Source organism: Protobothrops mucrosquamatus, unplaced genomic scaffold, assembly GCF_001527695.2.
Source record: "Protobothrops mucrosquamatus isolate PMUCROS unplaced genomic scaffold, P.Mucros_1.0 scaffold380, whole genome shotgun sequence".
NCBI classification, from domain to species: Eukaryota; Metazoa; Chordata; class Lepidosauria; order Squamata; family Viperidae; genus Protobothrops; species Protobothrops mucrosquamatus.
In genome coordinates, this window is record NW_015386712.1 from 951,903 (window position 1) to 952,640 (window position 738).

Below are 738 nucleotides of genomic sequence, written 5' to 3' on the forward strand. Positions count from 1 at the left end.
CTGCTTAGATTTAATTTCAATAAACTGGAAAATTTGGAATTGATTTAATTATACATTTATTTTCTATTCACTCCTGAGTATTTCTAGGCAAGTTTACCTAATTAAACATTAAATATGGAAAACCTATAAGTTGCAATGTAAAAATATCTCCAAAATGTGTGTGTGTGTGTGTTTGTGTGTAAGCTCCCATAGCAGACACACAATTTCCCCATTAGAGAACCAGTATTAATATCCATAGATGAAGAGATGGTCAAAATATCAAAACTCTAGTTTTCAAGAAAGAAAACTACTGCTAACCATCACCAATCCATTGATGACAACTGCTCCAAATCCAGCTGCTTTGGATAGATATTAAATAACATGGTGAACAAGATGGAACCTTACCAAATTTTCAAGGCCAATTCCAAAGCAGTCAAGCAGATGGTGCCAATGTTATTTTCTGACAGTGCTCAGAGAGATAATAGCAAGACTACCATTAATTATCATTGTGGAAAGAATGTTCACAGTACAGTTTAGGTTAGTTCCATCAGTGGCTTTTTCATTTTATCCATACTCTGAAGGATTATATTACCTTGTTATTTATGGATGCAGTTCAGGGGGAAAATCCATTGCTTATTCCCTTCCCCCCTCTCCCCAGTTAGGGTTACAAGATACCTGAAGAGGTAAAGGAGGGCATAACTATGAAGAAATTCTGTCAATAGCAAAGTGCAGGAAACTTGCAGGATTGGGGGAGGAGAT